At 48.4% G+C, this 12,227-nt stretch overlaps 2 protein-coding genes across 2 annotated transcripts in view; one reads left to right on the top strand and one right to left on the bottom strand.

Annotated features, from left to right (window-relative positions):
* Positions 1 to 12,227, top strand: part of SNUPN (snurportin 1) — a 385,834-nt gene that overhangs the window by 339,623 nt on the left and 33,984 nt on the right. The gene's annotated exons all lie outside the window — the stretch shown is intronic.
* SNX33 (sorting nexin 33) overlaps positions 1 to 12,227 on the bottom strand; it is a 32,183-nt gene that overhangs the window by 18,077 nt on the left and 1,879 nt on the right. The window lies entirely within an intron of this gene.

A 12,227-nucleotide genomic window follows, 5' to 3' on the forward strand; every position in this document is an offset into this window, starting at 1 on the left:
ACTGCAGTCCGAGCTCTCTGCTCACGACCTCAGTTCAGTCCCGGCGGAAGCTGGGTTCAGGTAGCCAGCTCCACCCTTCCGAGGTTAGTAAAATGAGTACCCAGCTTGGTGGGGGGGAAAGTGTAGCTGACTGGGGGAGGCAATGGCAAACCACCCTGTTAAAAAGTCTGCCATGAAAACATTGAGTGCGACGTCACCCCAGAGTCGGAAACGACTGGTACTTGCACGGGGGACTACCTTTACCTTTAGAATTCAGCAAAATTCTGACAAGGGGTTAACAATGGAGCCCAGGAGCAAGTATTTGAGGGGGGGAGAGCACAATAAAATTTAGAGGTTCTGGAGCTCTGTTCCTGTGAGCTCCTGCCCAAAACAAGGCCTGCTCCCTCATGTTTTAAAAGACAACTCCCTGCCAGCAGAGCACCAGCTCAGCCAGGGGATAGACAGGTTCTTCCTGAGAAGCTAGTTTTCTAATTGCAGAGAGGTGATGAAGCCAAGGAATGTCTGATGCCAGAATCCCAGGCCTGCAGTCGTCTACCATTTAGGGATGCCAACCTCTAGGGGGGACCTGGGGATACCCTGAAATTACACCTCACCTCCAGACTACAGAGATCAGTTCCCCTGGAGAAAATGGATGTTTTGGAGGGTGGTCTCTATGGCATCGTACCCCACTGAGGCCACTGTCCTCCCCAGGCCCCATCCCCAAATCCCCAGGGGTTTCCTAACCCAGAGATGGCAATCCTGCCCCCCAAACCCCATCAGTAGCCAGGCAGACCTGGCAACCTTATTAACACTCCATTCTCCTGCATGCAATGAAACCTCGGATGATTCCCAACACAGAGCTCCTTTAGAGGTCGATGTCGCAAATCGAACCTGGGCCCTTCTGCATGCCAAACACAGATTCTGCTATAGGAGTCATTTTGTAGAAAAAGAGTTCATTATCACAACTTATTTGCATATGCCACACACTCCTGACATCACCAGAAGATGGACTAAATTCTGTCAGCTCACCCTCTACCATAAAAGGCTTCTTGAATTATCATGGTCATCATAAAACCCAACTCCTATCATACTTTTCAAATGACTTTCTCCTCTCTGGCCACCGTGGCATGAGAAAGATCTCCATCTGTCTGTTTGGTAGGTTTTGGTTATTTTCCCATTTTTTGATGGGAGAAATATTAGAAAGTTTGTCAAATCTTAGAGTTCAGCAAAATTCTCACACGGTGGCTAAACAATGGAGCTCAGAAGCATTGGCGGGGGGAGGAAAGAAAGAAAGAAAGAAAGAAAGAAAGAAAGAAAGAAAGAAAGAAAGAAAGAAAGAAAGAAAGAAAGAAAGAAAGAAAGAAAGAAAGAAAGAAAGAAAGAAAGAAAGAAAGAAAGAAAGAAAGAAAGAAAGAAAGAAAGAAAGAAAGAAAGAAAGAAAGAGAGAAAACAAACAATAAAATTTAGAGCAGGGGTGTCAAACATGTGGCCTGGGGGCCAAATCAGGCCCCCAGAGGGCTCCTATCAGGCCCCCAAGCAACTGGCTGTCATCTGCTTCCTTCTCCCTTTCTCTTGCTTCCTTCTGTATCATAGCTTGCTTTGCCAGGCTTGCTCAATCGCACAGGAGCTACAGAGCAAAGCCTCTATTTTCTCCATTGGCTGAGTCTACTCCCTTGAGGAGGAGGATAGCTTGCTTTGCCAGGCTCTCTCAATCGTACAGCAGAGCTACTGAGCCAAGCCTCTCTCTCATCTACTGGCTGAGGCGCCTCCTTCTCTTGGTCCCCTGGGGAAGGAAGGAAAAAGTCAGAGCTTCCTTTGCCCAGTTCCCTGGATTGCACAGGAGAGATACAAAGAAAGCACCTTTAAGGCCCATGAGTGCTAATGTTTTAAGCATGTTTTATTTTAAGTTTTAAAAAATCGTTGTGTTTGTCTGTATGCTTTATAAAGTTTATATCTCCTCTACCTGGCATTACATTTTATGACACACATGGCCCGGCCTGACAAGGTCAGTCCGGCCCTCATAACAAATGAGTTCTACACCCTGAGAGGTTCAAGAGCAGGGGTGTCAAACATGCGGTCCGGGGGCCAAATCAGGACCCCAGAGGGCTCTTATCAGGCCCCCAAGCAAGTGGTTGTCATCTGCTTCCTTCTCCCTTTCTCTTGCTTCCTTCTGCATAAAAGCTTGCTTTGCAAGGCTTGCTCAATTGCACAGGAGCTACAGAGCAAAACCTCTATTTTCTCCATTGGCTGAGGCTCCTCCCTTGAGGAGGAAGGGAGGGAAGCAGAGCTTGTTTTTCCAGGCTCTCTCAATCATACACCAGAGCTACTGAGCCAAGTCTCTCTTCCTTCTATTGGCCGAGGCTCCTCCCCCTCCTGTTCCCTGGGGAAGGAAAGAAAGAGCCAGAGCTTCCTTTGCCCAGTTCCCTGGATCCCATAGCAGAAATACAAAGAAACCACCTTTAAGACCGAGTGCTAACGTTTTAAGCATGTTTTAAGTTTTTTTAAATATATATATTTAATTGTGTTTGTGTCCTTTATAGTGTTTATATTTCTGCTACCTAATCTTAAATAGGTACACACGTAGCCCAGTAGGGTTGCCAAGTCCAATTTAAGAAATATCTGGGGACTTTGGTGGTGGAGCCAGGAGGCATTAGGGGTGGAGCCAAGATCAAGACTGTGACAAGCATAATTGAACTCCAAAGGGAGTTCTGGCCATCACATTTAAAGGGACGGCACACCTTTTCAATGCCTTCCTTCCATAGGAAATAATGAAGGATAGGTGCACCTTCTTTTGGGGCTCATAGAATAGGATCCCCTGGTCCAATCATTTTGAAACTTGGGGGGTATTTTTGGGAGAGGCACTAGATGCTATACTGAAAATGTGGTGCATCTATTTCAAAAAACAGCCCCCCCCCCCCCCGAGCCCCAGATACCTGCAGATCAATTCTCCGTTATTTTCTATGGGAATAAATCTCCATAGGGAATAACAGAGTTCCCAGCAGACATTTCCCTCCCCTCCCCCTGCTTTCTGATGACCCTGAAGCGGGGGGAGGGCCTCCAAACTGGGGGATCCCCTGCCCCCACCTGGGGATTGGCAACCCTATAGCCCGGCCCAACATGACTCAGCCCAACAAGGTCTCATTAATGTCAGATCTGGCCCTCATAACAAATGAGTTTGACACCCCTGTTCTAGAGCTCTGCTCCTGTGAGATGCTGCCTGAAATGAGGCCTGCAGCTACTCACAAATCCTTTAAAAAAAAAATGCAGACCCGTGAATTCCAGTGCCATTGCAACCTCAAATTGCAACTTTGGGGGCTGGAGGTGATGCTTACGGGTGGGGGAGAGGGGAACAGCATGCTCTCTCTACCATCCCAGGCCCAGCTGTTCCCATCAGCGGCTGGGCAGCAGTCTTTGTAACTTGGCCTTTCCCGGGCACCGTGCCAACCCGATAAGGTTCTCCCTGGCACAGAAAGGACAGTGAGCGTCTTGTCCTGTAGCCTTGTGTCTGCGGCACAATTCCACTGAGTGGGAAAAGACAGAACGGGAGCAAAGGAAGTCGTTTCCAGAGGAGAATTGTCTTTAGGGGTTTTGTTGGGGAGTGGGGGAACACGTTTCTCGTCCACTTGACTGTGGGTGAGCAAGGCGTGCAAAAATCTCGAGAGCCAGAGGGAGCGACTGAACAATATGTTCAGTATCTGCAGGGTGGGGCATCCACTGTTCTCCCCAGGGGAAGCTACAACCCGAAGCTACTTTATTCTGAATTAGGCCACCAGTCAATATTGTCTACTCGGACTGGCAGCAGCTCTCCAGGGTCTCAGGCAAAGGTCTTTCCCATCACCCACTACCTGGTCCTTGGCCTAAGCTAGCCCGAACTCATCCACTATCAGAAGCTAAGCAGGGTCGGCCCCGGTTTCTACTTGGATGGGAGACCACCGAGGAAGCCCAGGGTCACTACGAAGAGGCAGGCAATGGTGAACCACCTCTCTTGCCTTGACCTGGATGGCCCAGGCTAGCCTGATCTCGGAAGCTAAGCAGGGTCAGTCCTGGTCCATATTGGGATGGGAGCCCACCAAAGAAATCCAGGGTTGCTCTGCAGAGCCAGGCAATGGCAAACCACCTCTGTTCCTCTCTTGGGCTGATCTAAACGGCCCAGGCTAGTCAGATCTCAGAAGCTAAGAAGGGACAGCCCTGGTTCATTCTTGGACGGGAGACCACTAAGGAAGTCCAGGGTCACTACGCAGAGGCAGGCAATGGCAAGCCACCTCTGTTCCTCTCTCGCCCTGACCTGGATGGCCCATGCTAGCCTGATCGCGTCACATCTCAGAAGCTAAGCCCTGGTTAGCACTTGAATGGGAGACCACTAAAGAACTCCAGGGTTGCTCTGCAGAGGCAGGCAATGGCAAACCACCTGTGTTCCTCTCTTGCGCTGATCTGAACGGCCCAGGCTAGCCTGATCTCAGAAGCTAAGAAGGGACAGCCCTGGTTCATTCTTGGACGGGAGACCACTAAGGAAGTCCAGGGTCACTACGCAGAGGCAGGCAATGGCAAGCCACCTCTGTTCCTCTCTCGCCCTGACCTGGATGGCCCAGGCTAGCCTGATCTCGTCAGATCTCAGAAACCAAGCAGGGTCAGCCCTAGTCCATACTTGGATGGGAAACCACCAAGGAAGTCCAGGGCTGCAACATAGAGGCAGGCAGTAGCAAGCCACCTCTGCTTCTCTCTTGCCTTGCAAACCTGAAAGGGATGCCCTGTTGGCTGCAACTTGACCACGTTTTCCCACTACTATGGCCACCACGCCCCAGTGATGAACATTTCCAGCAAATCAACCAATCAAGGTGGTTCCTGTCGGTACGTGGCTGACCAGGCTGTGCCAGAGACGATAAAAGAGTTGCAGCATTCTTGAACTGGAGAAAGATTTGTCTCGGGTGTAGCATTGGGGTTTATTTCTCCTGCCTCCCCTCAAAGGCTGCATTATCTCCACTGTCTGTTCCCCGCACAGCCATGAGGACTAGGGTCTTGGTTTTTTCCCCTTCATTCATCACTATGAAAGATGATTTTTGTCTGGAAGCTGAATTCTCTCCCTGTGTACACATGCTTGTATTTCTGCCTAAGGGTGGCATGCATCCAGGAACAAACAGGCTGTGCACATGCCCCAGTGCATCCTGGGGTGAATATTTCGGGGCAGATGGGAGGCACACATTGCCAAAAAAAAACCTTGGCCAATCCCTGTTCTTTCTCTGTTAATGGCTAGAGAGAATGTGCCATGTTATGCCATACGGAACTCAATACCTGGATCAACAGAGAACAGCGAAAACACAATCCCCGCTGAGACATGAGCTGTTGTGGGGGAAGAAGGATAAACACCCTTTATTGTTTTAATTACTGCTTGTATTCTTGGAAGGGGGGGAGTGAGGGAGGCTTCAATTAAATCCAGGGCCTTTTTTGTAGCAGGAACTCCTTTGCATGTTAGGCTGCACCCCCGTGATGTAGCCAATCCTCCTGGAGCTTACAATAGGCCCTGGACTAAGAGCCCTGTAAGCTCTTGGAGGATTGGCTACATCAGGGGGGTGGGGCCTAATATGCAAAGGAGTTCCTGCTACAAAAAATAGCCCAAATTTAATTTAAATCTACATTCATTCCCACCCCTGACTCCATTCCTGTGGCTAGATAACTGAACTGAAAAGTCTGACTTTAGAACATGCAAACTTGAAATGCAAAGCACAAATCCCTGTTCACATGTTACAGTGGCTCAGTGGCAGACCATCTGCTTGGCATGCAGAAGGTCCCCGGTTCAATCCCCGGCATCTCCAGTTAAAAGGACCAGGCAGGAGGGGATGGGAAAGACCTCAGCATGTGACCCTGGAGAGCTGCTGCCAATCTGAGTAGACAAGATTAATTTGGATAGACTGATGATCCGATTCACCATAAGGCAGCTTCATGGAATGAGAAGGGGCCACGGCTCAGTGAAAAACCCCTGCTTGGCATGCAGAAAGTCCCCGGTTCAATCCCCAGCATCTCCAGTTAAAGGACCAGACAGGAGATGATGGGAAAGACCTCCGTCTGAGACCCTGGAGAGCTGCTGCCAGTCTGAGTAGACAATACTGATTTTGATGGACCGAGGGTCTGATTCAGTAGAAGGCAGCTTCATGTGTGCAGTGAACACATATACAGGACTTTCTTTGTAGAGAAAGCCCAGCAGGAGCTCATTTGCATATCAGACCACACCCCCTGACACCAAGCCAGCTTGAACTGTGTTCCTGTGCGTTCTTGTTCAAAAAAAAACCCCAATGCCCTGCACACATACATCCCACATATGTCTGCATACATCTGTTCGTACGAAAGTGCTAACATGCGCTCACCTTGCAACTGAAACCTGGAACCAGTACCTGGCTAAACATGGGAACTGGGTTACATATTCAACTGTATATGCATTGAATTTAGCACGAGAATTACTCAACGTGCATATTCTTTAAAAAGCAACTGGACCCTGTACATGGATTGCATGCATGTTCACTATAAATTGTGGAACGAGCTGCCATGAGCTTTCAATAAATGCACATGGTATAACCAGTGTTCCCTCTAAGGTGAGTTAGTGTGAGCTCGCTCACAGATTTTTAGCCTCCAGCTTACATATTTCTGTCTTCACTCAGGAAGGATGACCCTAGAGCACAATAATTTGTGCAGTATCATAGAATCATAGAGTTGGAAAGAACCTTTAGGGTCATCTAGTCCAACCCCCTGCACAATACAGGAAACTCACAAACTCTTCCCCCTAAATTCACAAGCTCCTCATTGCTGTCAGATGGCCATCTAGCCTCTATTTAAAAACCTCCAAGGAAGGAGAGCCCACCCCCTCCCGAGGATGCCTGTTCCACTGAGGAATCGCTCTAACGGTCAGGAAGTTCTTACTAATGTCGAGCCGGAAACTCTTTTGATTTAATTTCAACCCATTGGTTCTGGTCCTACCTTCTGGGGCCACAGAAAACAATTCCACACCATCCTCTATAGCTCACAACTTTAATACCAGTAGCTCACAAAGTAGAATTTTTGCTCACAAGACTCTGCAGCTTAGATGGAACATTGCGTGTAACCTGTCTCTATGGCTCTTTACTCAGCAGTAACTCCCACAGTGCTCTGTAGGTTTTTACCAGCTGCAGCTTGCGCTTGGAGGTTCTTAACTCAACCTTTAAGTTAGGGCCCCAGATGGCCATCCCAAAGTCCAAGCCCTCTCCCTCTGTGCTACCCTGGAAATACATCCTTACACAGAGAGTGATTAAAATGTGGGATCTGCTACAAAATGATGTAGTGATGGCCACAGGAATAAGTAGCTTGAAGGGGGGGGTGTCAAGCGCCGATATTTCTCAATAACCAAGTCCTTTGTTTAGAATCAAAAGTAGGTTTATTGTTAGAAACTCAGGAGCTTTGCCAAGGACACAAGCCTTGGGAGTAGGGGTGCCAAGTCCAATTCAAGAAATATCTGGGGACTTTGGGGGTGGAGCCAGGAGACATTGGGGGCAGAGCCAGGAACAAGGGTGTGACAAGCATAATTGAACTCCAAGGGAGTTCTGGCCATCACATTTAAAGGGCCAGCACACCTTTTTAAATGTCTTCCTTCCATAGGAAATAATGAAGGATGGGGCACCTTCTTTTGGGGCTCATAGAATTGGACCCCAGCTTACTGGGGCTCATAGAATTGGACCCCAGTTGACTGGGGGCGGGAAGGAGCCGGGGAAAGCGCAAGAACCCCCGCTGGGACCTGGGGATTGGCAAGCCTACTTGGGAGTAATGGGGTACAAACAGTTATTCAGTTGCTATATAGGATGTCAGCAAAGGTTACATTATATAGATGCATACTTGAGTCACGGGTTCAGAGGTTACTAGGCAACTATCTATTTTATTACTAAGGAATTTTAGGCTATTGGAAACATCAAACCTTCTCACACTTCTTTGTGGAGAGATAAGGATTATCTGTGCGAAACGGGAGAGAGGCAGCCAGCCTGCAATATAAACATCCCAGGACCAGATGTTTTTGCTATGTGCCCACTGGCTGTAAATAAAGTGGGGGGGAGAGCTGATGACCTGCTCTCTACATAGAAAAATGTGGTCCAGAAATGAGTGCGCTTGACAGGGGGGTTAGAGAGATTCATGAAAGAGAAGTCTATCAATGGCTACTAGTCATGGTGACTGAGGTGAATCTCCAAATTCAGAGGCACTAAGCCTAAGGCAGTCAAGCCCCCAAGCCAGGCAGGAGTTAGGGAGATTCCCAACCCACCAGCCCACACTGGGCCAGCAGGGGGAACCTCCCCCGATGTTGCTGGCATGATGACATCACTTGCAGGTGACGTCATCGTGCTGGCGATGTCGCACGTGGCCACTCTAGACGTTTCCGGGGAAACTCTGTGGTTTTCCTGGACGCTCTAGCAATTTGGGAGGGCAAAACTCTATGGTACCTATTGTATCTCTCTCGCACGCGCACTCTTGGCAACCCTAAGTAAGTCTCAGAATCCTAGAGACAGGCGGCAACACCAGGGGAAGGCCTCAGCCTCTATGCCCTGTTGTTGGACCTCCAGAGGAACCGGTTGCTCGTTGTGTGAGACAGGATAGCGAACTTGGAACCACTGGTCTGATCCAGCAGGGCTCTCTTTAGGGTCTTATCTGAGGAAGCGCTCAGTCTGAATGCCTTGATGTTGGCCCTCCAGAGGAACTGGTTGGCCACAGTGTGAGACAGGATGCTGGACTAGATGGACCATTTGTCTGATCCAGCAGGACTCTTCTGAGGTTCTCAGGTTTATTGCTAAGGTGGGTTTTCTGACAGCTTTCTCAGCACACTAATTGGAGACTGTGTCACAAATTGTACGTGTGTGGCAGGGGGGTGGGAGAAGAATCATCTTTCTTGGTGAATGAAAGGAGAACCAAAGCATGTAATTGGAGCGCTAATTAGTATTAAGTGGTTTTAAACTAACCTCGACAAGTAAAAATCTAGCTTAATTATCGGTCACAAAACCACTTTGTGGTTTTGCATCCGAATTGCATCAAAATCTAGCACCGTACTCTGATGTCACTGGAGAGAGGGGGGGGAATGGGAGTAGGGAATGATCCCCTGGGGGTGCCAGTTTGGAGGTGAGTAACAGTATTGGTACATGTTGTGTTTCCAATATGGTTGCCAGGTGTGGGTTTAGAAATACCTAGAATCCTTGGGAGTAGATCTGGGAGAGGGTGGAGTTTGGGGAGGGGAGGGGCCTCAGCATGCCACAATGCCACAGAACCCACCCTTCCAAACAGCCATTTTCTCCAGGGGAACTGATTTCTGCCAGCTGAAGATCCGTTGTAAAAGCAGATCTACAGGCCCCACCTGGAGGCTGGCAACCCTCGTTTCCAAGCACAGGTAGTATGTTTCCTACCTACTTCTAAGAGTCCTGGGGTTTCCTATAAAACCAGAACATCACAATCCATAAGACGCAGCTGAGTCTATTTCCTAGACTCTAAGATCACAGAGCAATTCATACTTACTCAAATGTAAACCCATGAGCTTAACTGGGGCTTATTTCCAAGTAAACACGTATAGATGTATGTTAATAACTTTCTACGTGCACGGGGGCTTGGGGGGGTGCTGTGAGAGAACAGCTCTTGTACCATGAGAAAAGACCAAATCACAAACAGCTCCTGAAGCTCTTGTCTGTAAAGGAGGAGGCTGCCCGTTCTGTCTCTGTACACATCACCTGCTCTGGCTTTTGGACTCCGTTGGGGCCAAACAGCTAGGCTGTGTCTCCAAACCATGGGGAAGTGGATCAGTCAGTTGCCCCTGATGTGGAACTACCCATTATTTTCTCAGAGGGAGGCTGACTGTTGCTTCTCTGTATGTCACAAACAAATGTGCTTTTGGTGTTACATATTTGGGTAATATTATGCAGAATTAACCACTGCCAGATGGTTTGGAAACAGGTCTATTTCCCTCCTCATGCACCTGATAGGCAGGAAACGCTTCTTCCTTTATGATAATTAGATTCTCAGATTAATTATGCTTAATGTGTAATACACTGGCACACCCTCAATGGAGTCCACGTGTGAGACGCTGCTTTGACTGTATCGCCTGACCAGAAGGTAGCAAACCTAGAGCGTTCTGCATCAGGAGTGACAGAATGGGACTATCATATCCCATGCAGAGACACAACAGGAGCACTCTTCAGTCTTAGAATGGAAGCTAACTAGAAAGTAGGAAAGCTTGAGCAGCGAATCGCACAGAGGCAGAGAAGGCAGCCTCTTAGGTGGGCGACAGCAATGAGAACACTTAATGAGTAAACTACAGAATGTGGATAATTTTGCTTTGTATGCTAACCACGGACTTCTGGTGGTAGCCCCCATGACTGAATCCTCCTCTCTAGTGGTAAAAATCCCTGCACTTAGAATATTAGCACCTCAGGAATAAGTCCCCTGAAATGCTGACTTTCTTGTTGCGGGGAATTAATTTGCATGGAGGAGCATTCTACAGTGGGATCTCCCCACCACCACACCATACTATTTAACGAAGAGGGTGGTTCAAATGTGGGATTTACTGTGAGGGGACGTCATAATGGCCACAGGAATAAGCAGCTTGAAAAAGGTTTAGCTAGATTCATGAAGGAGTAATGGCGGCTGAGGGGAACCTCCACATTCAGAGGCACAAATCCTCTGAGTCTCAGAGCCAGAAGGCAACATCAGGGGAAGGCCTCAGCCTCTGTGCCGTTGTTGTCCCTCCAGAGGAACTGGTTGGCCCCTATGTGAGACAGGATGCTGAACTAGATGGACCCTCGTTGGTCTGATCCGGCAGGGCTCTTCTGATGTTCTTAGGAAGGCCTCGGCCTCTATGCCCTGTTGCTAGCCCTCCAGAGGAACTGCTTGGCCACTGGATGCTGGACTAGATGGACTACTGGTCTGATCCTGCAGGGCTCTCCTGGTGTCCTTATGAAGGCCTCAGCCTCTCTGCCCTATTGTTGGCTGTCCAGCAGAGCTCTTCTGGTGTCCTTATGAAGGCCTTGGCCTCACTGCCCTGTTGTTGGCCCTCTAGAGCAGGGGTGTCGAACTCATTTGTTATGAGGGCCGGATCTGACATAAATGAGACTTTGTTGGGCCGAGCCAAGTCGGACCGTTCCATATGTGTTGCTATGTAAGATTAGGTAACAGAGATACAAGCTTTACAAAGGACACAGACAAACACAATTAAATATTTTTTTAAAAAATAAAAGGAAATAAAACATGCTTAAAACATTAGCACTCATTGATTTTCAAGGTGCCTTCTTTGAAAAATCTAGAAAAATCTAATGACCATCCCCGGGCCGAAGGAGATTAAATATCAGAGCACCAGAGCACGGGCATTCTCGGTTGCGGCTCCTACTCTGTGGAACCGACTCCCTGAGGAGGTGCGGGCCCTGCGGAACCTTGAGCAGTTCCGCAGGGCCTGCAAGACCGTCCTTTTTAAATCTGCGCACCCGGACTGTTAGGAAGATCAGAAATTAAGGAGCCGCCAATGCGGTTGAAGAACTATACCGCAGAATAACTGTATTTATTGAACTGGTTTTTAATGTTATTAAGTTTATTGTTGATGTTTTATATTGTTAAACTTAAAGGTTTTATTATTATTATTGTATGTTTTTATAAAATGTTGTTAGCCGCCCTGAGCCTGCTGAGGTGGGGAGGGCGGGATAGAAATAAAATTTATTATTATTATTATTATTATGTATCTCTCCCATGGGATCCTGGGAACTGGGCAAAGGAAGCTCTGGCTCTTTCTTTCCTTCCCCAGGGGACCTGGAAGGGGAGGAGCCTCAACCAATAGAAGGAAGAGGCTTGGCTCAGTAGCTCTGCTTTGCGATTGAGAGAGCCTGGCAAAGCAAGCTATCCCTCCCCCCACCTTCCTCCCCAAGGGAGGAGACTCAGCCAATGGAGAAAATAGAGGCTTTGCTCTGTAGCTCCTGTACCACTGAGCAAGCCTGGCAAAGCAAACTGTGATGCAGAAGGAAGCAAGTGACAGCCAGTTGCTCGGGGTCTTGATAGAAGCCCTCTCGGAGCCTGATTCAGCCCCCCAGGCCGCATGTTTGACACCCCTGAGCTATTGGCTAAGCCCCGGGCAAGTCATTTGTGGCACCTGCCTCCAATGCGGCTTCTAAATCTGTTCAATTTAGGAAAACAATTAAGGCACCTAAATTTAGAAGCCTTAATCGCTTCCCTAAATTGAACAGCCTTTAAGGCTTAGTTTGGAAGCCTTCATCGTT

The sequence above is a fragment of the Heteronotia binoei genome, chromosome 19, assembly GCF_032191835.1.
Source record: "Heteronotia binoei isolate CCM8104 ecotype False Entrance Well chromosome 19, APGP_CSIRO_Hbin_v1, whole genome shotgun sequence".
NCBI lineage: Eukaryota > Metazoa > Chordata > Lepidosauria > Squamata > Gekkonidae > Heteronotia > Heteronotia binoei.